The following is a 10,822-nucleotide window of genomic DNA, read 5'->3' on the forward strand; positions in this document are numbered from 1 at the left end:
GAAGGGTTCTGCCACTTCTTTGTGGAGCACATCAGATTCAGGAGTGATGGAGCCCAGGTAAAATGGTTCCACTGCTGTTGCTGATGAAAATAGTTTGATGTAAAAGCGCTAGCAAATCTGTTCCCTTACTCGTCTGTTTGTCATTCTTCTATCATCTTCATCAGCAAATGTTCTTGGAAGAGTTTGACTTTGCAGAGAGCTCGGCATAAAATTCAGATAACTCATTTTTTCTTCAATTACCTTTTCCTGGTCTGCACGGCAATACTACTCATAATCTTCTATCATCTTCCTTCTCAACATTTTACACACAAGCTTACACCCCAGGCTGGTATCGCCCTTAGCTGCCATGTTGCTCCACTTGGCAAGAAGATCGAGGATTTGTTCAGTAAGACAATTTCTGGAGTCCTTTTGGCTTCTTCGCAGTGGCAGCAATTTTACATCTGTCAACTTCGCTAGAAAACAGTAGTGACTGGAATCAATATCTTCGGTTTTATCCATTTCCCATGACTCAGAGTTGACTACATACTTAAACAGATCTAAGAGGAACTGTTGTACCTGCATGCACTGCCTAATTGTCACCTGTATCCTTTCTTCCCATATGATGTTCATTTTGATTCTCGCTCTAACCTCTCAATGATTTGACTGTATACAGACGGCCAATTCTGAAATGAGTGTTACATCTGTAACCAGCCGCTTCTTGTCAACCAAGACATGACTGATTTAATTTCCTATTATGTCATTCAATGCTCACCAAACCCATCGCCTTCCAACCCTCTTCTTGAAGAATGTGTTCTTAATATGTAGACGTGAGGCTTCTGTATAACTGATTAGCCTTTCGCCTCTTTCATTTCTCATACCTGAAGCATATTGTCCTATGTTGTTTTCTCAATCTTCCCCTGTACCCACCATGGCACTGAAGTTGCCAAGCACCACTGTGCATGTTTTTTTCATCTGAAGAATTCTATCAAGTTCTTCATAGACCCTTTCCACTTCTTCATCTTCTGCAGTGGATGTCGGTGCGTAGGCTACAATTATTTTCATGGTGGTCCATTTGCTTATGCTCATCATGAGCACTCCGAAACGAAATGATAAAATTATCCATGAAATGATGTTTCCTGCCACCTTTGGGTGTACAATAAATCCAATGCCACCGACTTTTCCTTCCATTGCTCCCAGGAGAACTTGTGATCCATCCTTCCACTTTGCCATGGCTTCCTTTTTCCTTCTGGTTTCAGTATGGCAAGAATATCAATGTGAATATGATGCAAAGCTTCTAGTAATGTATCGACTTGTTCATCACTTGAGAGGGGTTGCACATTAAGTGTGCCCAACCTATAAATTGTACAAATGGACAGTCTCAATACTGTGAGATTCTTAGCACTCTCTGCCCCCACATCTACCACCATCACAATCACTGCCTAAGTGAGAAGGAATTGCATAGGACTGACTGCATAGAACTGATTTTATGCAAACGAAAACAAGGAGCATTTCAATATACTTATTTATATGAACTTTAAAAACAGAAATAAGATACACGAAGCTTTGCAACCAAGTCATTTCATTTAACAGACTACTTAAATTTGTCAGTTGCCAAAACATGTCAGGTAAAACACAGAATAAAGTAACAGAAACAAACTACAAGTTGTCTACATGTATTTTTTCCTCTGAGGACTATATCTCCGTTACCTAGACCTGTGGATTAATCTAATTTAATATCCTTATATAACAATATTGAAGCAAATCAATGCTAAGGAAGGAAAAGATAGTGAGCTATAGTTATCAGACATTATTATAGCCACCAGGGTCTATAACTTGACACCTGCTGTGAAGAGAAAGCTCTTCTAAACTGACAACTGCAGAGCCTTTTCCTTAGACAGAGGCCAAGCATCTTATTTCTATTCACTGTTATGAAAAAGAAAGATTCTAATAGAAGGCTTTTTGCACATTATCTACTTGCATCCTTTTAGAAACAATTTACAAATTATTTATCTGCACAGAGTACCTTACTAGACCACAATCCAAAACAATATTAAAATAGAATTAAAAGAATGTAGAATAGAGATTTGAAAAAACTAAGCAGAAATATTTGACACTGAACAAAACTGGCCAGAAATAGCCTTACATGCAACCAAGTGATGAACAAGCTGCTTCAACTCCTCTCATTGTAAGGAAAACTGACCACTGATAAACTCCACTCAAAATCCTATGTTTTGAGAACATTCATATCCAAAATATGAGGTTAGCCATTTAGTAGGTACTTAAAGACAAAATTGTAAATCCACTTCCTGTACTACAATGCAAATAAGTGATGGTCACATAAGTACCATCATACACCAGAAACCTACTGAGAGCTGTAGTTAACTACATACCTTCAGCTTACATACAGAACACATTATATGATCCATTGCTGACAGCCAATCCCTAATAAACAACTACATTTGCTCCTATCTCTCAACTAGAGGCAAAGAATCCCAGGGATCTTTATGAAGCATTCTTAAAACTTGAAGAAACAGGTTGAAAGAGCCAGACGGGTACCCAGAAGTCACCTAGCACAGGACAGGCCCCAAAAAAGCATATCATCAAGGAGTTACAACAGGGGTGGGCAAAAGCCACTCAGCGGCCGCATCCAACCCACCTACGGCTTTGATCTGGCCCGTGTGTCTGTTCCAGGCCCTGCCCCCTAGTGTGTTGCCTGGGAGCGGGAGCCATGAAAACTCTTTCAACTGCTTCTGTTTTAAGGGCTTGTGCCTTCTCTGTGGCTGGCAGGCAACACCCCCATGGAAGGCGCAAACCCTTTAAACACAAGCAGTTGAAAGAGCTCATGTGTCCCCAGCTCCCAGGAAACATGGTAGCAGTGAGCCCAGGATCAGAGAGCCCTTTAAATAGCAGGAACTGAAAGGGCTTGCAGCTCCTGTCTCTGGCTAACATGATGCCTGGGAGCAGCCGGGGAGAAGCAAGCCCTTTCAACTCCCTCTATTTAAAGGACCCACCCTTTCTGGGGCACCCCTCGACCACTTGAAACATTTTTAAGTGGCCCCCACTCAAAAATTATTGCCCACTCCTGGTCTACAACTTATCCTTGAAGTGTGATCCTTCATTCTCATAGAAGGCAGATCAATTCTTGTTTACAGGCAGCCCTCCAACATGAAATAATGCTTGACCTTCTGCTCAGAAACAGGGAGGAACTAATAGGGGAAGTAGCAGTGGGTGACAACCTCGGAAGCAGTGATCATGAGATGGTGGATTTCAGGATCCTGACCAAAGGAAGAAAAGAGAGTAGTAAAATATACACCTTGGACTTCAGAAAAGCAAAATTTGACTCCCTCAGAGACCTGATGGGCAGGATTCCCTGGGATGCTTACATGAAGGGGAAAGGAGTCCAGCAGAGCTGGAAGTATTTTAAAGAAGCCTTATTGAAGGCACAGGAAGAAACTATCCTGAGGCATAGCAAGAGAAGCAAATATGGTAGGAGACCGGATTGGCTTACAGGGGAAATCCTTGGTGAACTTAAGCACAAGAAGGGAGTTTACAAAAAGTTGAAACTTGGACAAATGACCAGACAAGAAAGGTTTCTACAGGCATGTTAGAAAGAAGAAGGTGATCAGAGAGGGTGTGGGACCCCTAGTGGATGAAGGAGGTAACCTAGTGGCAGATGATGTGGGGAAAGCTGAAGTACTCAATGCTTTCTTTGCCTCTGTATTCATGGACAAGGTGGGCTTCCAGAGTAATGTGCTAAGAGACACAAGATGGGATGAAGATGGAAAGCCCTTGGTGAGTAAAGAACAGATTAGGAACTATTTAGAAAAGCTAAACATACATAAATCCATAGGTCCGGACTTAATGCATCCAAGGGTACTGAGGGAGTTGGCAAATGTCATTGAGGAGCCTTTGGCCATTATTTTTTAAAAGTCATGGAAATCGGGAGAGATCCTGGATAACTGGAAAAAGGCAAATGTAGTGCCCATCTTCAAAAAAGGGAAGAAGGACACTAAGCTAGGGGGAGAGGTAGATACACTTCAGGGCAGAGATAGGGTCAGAGAGGAGCATTGACAGCAGATCCAAAGCTAGGATTATTCCCCTTTATTTGGCTCTGGTGAGGCCCTACAAAAAGGATGTAGATGCATTGGAGAGGGTCCAGTGGAGGGAAACCAAAATGATTAGGCGGCTGAAGCATATGACCTACAAGGAGAGACTGAGGGAGTTGGATCTGTTTAGTCTGCAGAAGAGAAGAGTGAGGGGGGATTTGACAGCAGCTTTCAACTTCCTGAAGGGAGGTTCCAAAGAGGCTGGAGAAAGGCTGTTCTCAGTAGTGACAGACTGCAGAACAAGGAGCAATGGTCTCAAGTTGTGGTGGGAGAGGTCCAGGTTGGATATTAGCAAAAACTATTTCACTAGAAGAGTGGTGAAGCACTGGAATGGGTTACCTAGGGAATTAGTGGAGTCTCCATCCCTAGAGATTTTTAAGTCTCAGCTAGACAAACCCCTGGCTGGGTTGATTTAGTTGGGATTGCTCCTGCCTAGGGCAGGGGGCTGGACTTGATGACCTTCTAAGGTCTCTTCCAGCTCTGTGGTTCTATGATTCTAAATACTCACCAGCAACTACACACTGCATAACAGAAACATAAAACCCATGGCCAATTCTGTCCACATGTATCTATACAAATTACACCATCACAGGACCTAACCATAGAAGCCACACCATCATGGGGCTCATTCACCTGCACATTGACTAATTAACATATGCCATTATGTGCCAGCAATGGCCTTCAACCAGGTACCCTGGCCAAATCGGACTGTCTCTATGCAAAAGAATAAATGGACACAAAATTAGACATCATGAATTGTAATATTCAAAAACCAGTAAGAGAGGACTTCAATCTCCCTGGACACTCAGTAACAGACTTGAAAGTTGCCATACTTCAGCAAACAACCCTTCAAAAAACAGACTGCAGCATACATCTGCAGAAGTGGAATTCATATGCAAACTTGACACTATCAGACTGGAGCCATGTCTATGCTGGAAAGTTACTGTGCAGTAAATCAACTCCCAGGATTGTAACTTCTGAGATATCCACACTGGCAAGGCACTTAATGCACACTAGCTTTGCAGTTGCTGTGCTCCAGGAAAACCGCCTCAATGAGAAGCATAGCGCTCACTGTTCTCTGGATACAAAGCTCGGGTGCCAGCGCAGACACCGTGGTGTTGTACTGCATTCTAACTGGCCCCTAATCTTGTATCTTATGTGCACTCACCCCCGAGCAACCAGTCAGTGCTAGGTTTGTGAACAGTACGTGTGTTTAATATGGGTTGTGGTAGTGCTGTGTCTAGTGTTAACAATGGACCCTGTGTAACATGTTGCAATTTGCCTTCAGAGACTTAATCTTGGGATGGCAGTCACTGATATCACCTGCTAAGAAGGCTGTGCAGGACCAGAAAACGGCCTTGATGTAGTTGAAGAGTTTGTGTGATATCATGAGTCAGGCTGCTGCTGAAAAAAAGAATTGAAGGAGTGGAGGAATACTGAAAGGAAGAAGAACACGGAGTGTCTCCTAAACATTATGGCGTGCCAAGCGCATAGCACTTCAGACAGAGCAGCTATTGACTGACCTGTCCCCTTCGGCCAGTGTCCCAAAACTGTTTTCCATAGATCTCCCCCATCACCGCCACCCAATTTGGCAACTGCCCTCACCCTGGGTTGCACCTACCATCCTCAGACTACATCCATGCAGACTCCCACAGGCACCCGATAAACTCAACACCCATCCCCGTGCAGTTTAGCTCTGATTAACTGCAGTTCCCATTACACAGCAAAGGAGATGGCAGGGCTACATATGAAATCTGGACCTACACAAATCTGCCAAGCTTTCGGGGTCTACCTCACCTTCTGTCTTCTTCCCTCCCTCCTATCCCTCACCATGACTCTCTTCCTTTCATCCACCAAGTGCAGATGTGTCATGCTTCATGTGTATTCAATACCTGTTACTTTTAATACATTAAATCCTTTTGTTTCATTAAATCCTTTTGTTTCAAAACAATCTGTTTTTCCATGACATGAAAGCAAACAAGCAAGCAAGCAAGCAAAACCCAACAAAGCAAAGGCACTTTCACACTAAATGCATTGCACAGACCAATCAGAGTAACCTACAGCAATGCAGTCACTGTACTCGCGTGCATGGCAACAAATATTACTGACTTTCAGCCTCAAATTGCTGCCTCAAAGCATCCCTGAAATGTATGGCCCCATGCTGTGCTCCTCTAATGGCCCTGGTCTCAGGCTGTTCACACTCAGCTTTCAGGATCTGTGTAACGGTGGTCCAGCCCTGAGTGAAGCTTTCATCCTTTACTTCACAAATATTAAGGTGGGTACAGCATGCAGCTATAACCATAAGATTGTTATCACCGACCAGGTCCAGCTTCCCAAACGCCTTCTAATAGCCAAAAGCACAAGCATCACAATTAGGGGTGTAAGATATGGTGTAACTAAATAGTTGTGTAACTGCATGAAATCTTATCAGTTACATGACTATCTCATAGTTCCCAGGGGTGGAGCCGGCAGCTAGTGCACTCCCAGCCCCACTCCTGAGGAGACTTCTGCCACCATGCGCTGCTGCATCTGTAGCAGGCAGAATCCTGTCTGCAAGGGGAGCCAGTTTAAAAAACAGCTCCCCACACAGACCGGCTGCCTGTTGCCCCACGCTCGTATCTCTGATACAGAGGGAGCAGCACAGGGTGGCAGTAGCCCCTGTCCATTGGGGGGTCTGAGCTCCCCGAGGCCAGAGGCGGCTGAGGGAGGGGGCAGGCCTCAGACAGAGGCTGGTCTGCAGCAGCACCCGTCTGTGGGGGGGTCAAGTTCCCCACAGACAGAGGCTGGTCCAGCAGCAGCCTCTGTCTGCAGGGGGTCTGAGCTCCCCACAGACAGAGGTTACTCCACCTCACACAGAGCAGCCTCTGTCCGCAGCAAGCCTGGGCCAGCCATGGACAGAGACTAGTCCAATAGCAGCTCCGTGAGGGGTGAAGGTCCGAGCTCTCCACAGCATTCACAAGCTTTACAGCAGCTTTTCCCGCCCCACCCTCCTCCATGCTACTGCCTCTAATAGAGGCTGCAGTGTGGGAGGGGGAGGTGGCACCAGGGAGCTGGTGCTGGGGGGAGCCAGCTTTTAATACATACTTGCCAAACTGAAGTTTCCATGTCATGCATATGGCCAGGGCTCGCCGAACCGCGGTGAGCCCCGCTCGCCAGCTGCACTGTCCGGCAATCTGCACATGCACAGATCGCCCTGCGCATGCACAGATCGCCCGAACCCGGCTCTTTCAGGTTACGATCTACTTGCCCGTGGCAAGGAGATTGTATTTGTCAATCCCTGCATATGACAAAGTGGGTTCCAGTCCACAAAAGCTTATATCCAAAACTTGAAGCCTGTCATCCTAAAAGTTAGATATTGGCTTTAACCTGATCTTAAATTCATCTGGATCTGTCCAGAGCAGACTTCTGGTAAACTTTTTCAAATCTACAAAGCAGAAGCCCAGAGCCTTGAAGCCCCGAGTTTCTGGGAAATATACAGTGAGAATTTATGTCATGGATTTATGTTATCCCTGAGGAATGAAGTGTTTCAGGTCCCAAGTTTTGTCTACATTATCAGTTATATCTTTAGATATATTTGTTATCAATATAACAATTGACAACAAATCCCTTTATGAATTTTAGTAAATCCAATCCCTCTGTGAAGCTTAGTAGTTCAACGAGTTCTAATGATATCCTGTGAGAATGTGTTTCACTGTCCAATTACGTGTTAACAGAAAATATTTTCTTCATTTACAATTTTGAATTTGCTACCCTTCAGTTTTTGCACTGTATTACAACAACAACCTGAGATATTATAACCTGTTGTTTTCCTTTGAGTCCTAACAGGACTTAACAAGGAATGTATAGTCTAACCATAAATGGCCAAGATCCACCCTTACATGCTTGGGTATAATTTTTTGAACCATAACTACAGATGCTTATTCGAGACCAAACTTTGTTTCTGTCTAAACACCATGATACACATTCAGCATGCTGAAGTCACTCCCAAAATAATAGATGAAGTAAACTGTGTCAGATTAAACCCCTTTTTCCAATCCCGTGGTTTGAATCTCAATCTCTTGCTTCATAAACCAATTTAACAGACTAATAAATACAATTTAAGGCCTTGTTTTTGCAAGTTGATCTGTGGATTTGGATTCCAGAACTAATTAGTTCTGTGCAAGTCTCCACCTGCAGGAGCAAGACACGGTTATTACACACTTGCTGGAGAGTGGGACATGGTGTGTGTATGTGTGCGTTCGTAACTCATTATTTAGCATGTGCGCTATTAGCCTTTTCCCTAAAATTTCTCATCTTTTCATGACTGGTGTAACTTCTATGGTGGGAGCACCTAAGAAGGGATGGTGCCAGGTAGCCAGGAATGTTTTAATCACCATATCCTCTAACCTGGAGGCCTTTTTTGAGTTTATTATCTAGGAATTAGATAATTAATTATGATATTAACAAGGTGATATGATTAGTCATTTATAATTTATTTTGTATTGTGAATTTTAAATTATCAGGTAGGAATTTTGTAGTTTGTTTTTAAATAAGTCTAAATTGACCAAAAAGTGCTAATTGTGGTTAAAATTTCTGGGAAGTCAGCACTTGGCTTCTGGAAGCTTGGAGCATAGAAGATTAGTTATATTTTATGCATTACACTACCCGCCAGGAGATGTAAAGAATGGCCATGGGTAGATAAGAATGGTGGAGGCTTGTTTGAGATCTAGCAGTGCTGGAAGGATTCAGAATACCAAGCTATATGTGGTTTTGTGGGGGGAGATTTGTTTTGAATAAGCAGATTTGATAATGAGCATTTCCATTTTAATGCCTATTGTTGAGTTAAACTGCAGATTAAATTTTGTAATGTAAACTATGCTTTGCTGGAGAGTGGGAGTTGGTGTGGGCATTTGTAACTCATTATTTAGCATGTGAGCATCTTTATGTCCTCATATTATCTCTAGTTATCCAAAATATGGATGCAAAATGTTACAGGGATAGCTTCAATTTGCATTTTGGCCTAATGTTTATGTTTTGCAAAACAAACTTCCATAAAATCTAAAACCAGAAGATTTCTACTTCTTCATGATTTACATGAAGAATGTGGATTAAAAAAAACAAACCCAAACACACACACGTATCCTGCAGTACTGACAGAATGCAAAACACAGTAGTGCTTGGGCAGCTTACAGTGAAAGGAGCTATAATCAAAAGCATACATTTCATCTGATTTTCATTGCTCGATGTATAGGTGCAAAAAAGTCAGAGCATAAACGATTTCAAATATGTAAAGTGTGAGAACGAAAAGCACTTTAATTAGCGGATAAATCAGTTCCAGGATAAACAAAACGGCATTACTCACAACTTCAATTCAAGAAGGTGCACCGCCCACCACCTTTAAAATATCTAACTGCGAAGGATTCCTCTTCCTCTCATCCCAAAACAAGTACTACGAGGTTTGTTGTGTTACCATCACCTTACAGATATACTGTGTGAGACTATAAAGCAATGCAGCACAGGAAACTTTGGGAAAAGGGAAGCCTAAGTATTTCCCAGGCAAGGAAGAACGAACACGATATCCAGGGACAGCTCGAGGATGAGAAACGCGCACTTGTCAAGCAGCGCCGCTCCAGAGACAGGAAGGGGTGTGAGTCGTCCATTAAACGGGAAGCCACAAAACGACTTTCTAAGCCCCGAAGCAGCCAGGAAAATACAAACATGGTCACTTCTTCCGCGCTACATGCGTAGGAGCCACAACCCGCGAAGCAAGAGGGGCGACAATGGAGACCCCCCCCCCCCCCCCAACTGAACTGCCACCTCCGCCAGCACGAGCAGAAGGAGCCGGAGCCGTGGAGAGGGGAAGGAGGGGTGGCGAGGAGGAGCCTCCTCCTGCCCCACTGACCCTCGGCCCGGAAACCAGCTGGGAAGCCCTAGCCCGGGACAGAGCGAAGCAGCCGGTGGTTTCCGAGCCTCGGGGGCGACTCTCGCTCTCCCCGCGTCCACGCCGAGCCCGGGGCCGCTGCCAGGCGCTCGGGAGGCAGCACCCGGGAAAAGTTGCGCCCATGCAGTAGCCCAGGCGGGGCGCGGGGCAAGTGCCCCCTTCCCTGCCGTCAGCAAACACGTGCCCGGGGCACCTGGGCAGGGGCGCTTGTGCCCGGCAGCGGGGGAGGACGCCGCAGATGCCCGGGGCAGGGAGGACGGGGGTGGCCGCGCCCAGCCCCGGGAAAGGAGGAAACGACACAAGTCCCCGAGGCCCGCAGCCCCGCGCACTCACCCGCTGCTCGCGGCGGCTCCGACATTGGCGGCTCCTCCTGGCCGCGGCCGCTGCTTTGCCCGACGCGTCCCCCCTGCCTGACGCTGAGCCCTTCCCTCCTCTAGGCAGAGCCACCCGCCCCGGCCGCGGCTCCGCCTCTCGGCCCGCCCCTCAGCGCCGAGCTCTGGAGCCACCCGCCCGCGGAGCCGCCTTCCCAGAGGCCGGACGAGCCGCCTCTCACGTCTCCCGGAGAACCCCGCCCGCCCGGGGCAGCCTGGGCTGAGAGACTCCGTGGGGCGGGCAGCGTCCCCGCACCCGGCTGAGCGGTGGGGTGGGCAGCCGTGTCCCCACGCGGGGCTGTGGGGTGGCTTAGCGGGGGCAGCGTGTCCCTACGCGGGGCTGTGGGGTGGCTTAGCGGGGGCAGCGTGTCCCTACGCGGCGCTGTGGGGTAGATGAGGAGGGACAGTGTCCCCACGCCGAGTAGTGTGGTTGGTGCGGGGCACTG

The 10,822-nt window shown here is 46.2% G+C and overlaps 1 protein-coding gene across 4 annotated transcripts in view; it reads right to left on the reverse strand.

Annotated features, from left to right (window-relative positions):
* PAM (peptidylglycine alpha-amidating monooxygenase) overlaps positions 1–10,493 on the reverse strand; it is a 262,921-nt gene extending 252,428 nt beyond the window's left edge. For all 4 annotated transcript variants that reach the window (XM_075932070.2, XM_075932069.2, XM_075932068.2 and 1 more), the window contains exon 1: positions 10,339–10,493. The gene's annotated coding sequence lies outside the window, so the exon portion shown is untranslated. The remainder of the gene's footprint in view (positions 1–10,338) is intronic.
* Positions 10,494–10,822: the final 329 nt, after the last annotated feature.

This window comes from Pelodiscus sinensis, chromosome 6 (genome assembly GCF_052426305.1).
Source record: "Pelodiscus sinensis isolate ZL-2025 chromosome 6, ASM5242630v1, whole genome shotgun sequence".
NCBI lineage: Eukaryota > Metazoa > Chordata > Testudines > Trionychidae > Pelodiscus > Pelodiscus sinensis.